The following is a 559-nucleotide window of genomic DNA, read 5'->3' on the forward strand; positions in this document are numbered from 1 at the left end:
GAAAGAAAGAAAGAAAGAAAGAAAGAAAGAAAGAAAGAAAGAAAGAAAGAAAGAAGGAAGAAAGAAAGAAAGAAAGGAGGGAGGGAAGGAGGAAGGGAAGGAAGGAAAAGAAACCCTTTGATCTAGCAATTAGAGTAGTTTATCCTTATACATAACTAGGGATGTATTTCCTAGGCTATTGCTAAGGATTTCTATTGAATTGTTTAAAATATTAAAAAAATAGAGGAAATCTATTTTTTCAATGTGTATTCTTTTTAAAATTCTGTATATATATAACTTAAATTTAAAATATATTATCATTACACAAAAATATGACTGTACTCTGCAATTTTAAAACCTGTTTTTAAATAACCTGTTTTATAGTCTGTTTTAAATATAATGTGAAGATATTATTATGTGATTATTCTTCATATTGCTTTAAATAGCCACCATAAATGGCAAAATATGGATATAATTATTTAATGAATCATTCTCAACTTTAATCATTCATTCAAAAAGCATGTTATTATGTACTCATGACAAACCAGTTGCTTAATGAATATTACATATAAGCAAAGGA

Source organism: Mirounga leonina, unplaced genomic scaffold (assembly GCF_011800145.1).
Source record: "Mirounga leonina isolate KUSES-001 unplaced genomic scaffold, KU_Mleo_1.0 Mir_234, whole genome shotgun sequence".
NCBI classification, from domain to species: domain Eukaryota; kingdom Metazoa; phylum Chordata; class Mammalia; order Carnivora; family Phocidae; genus Mirounga; species Mirounga leonina.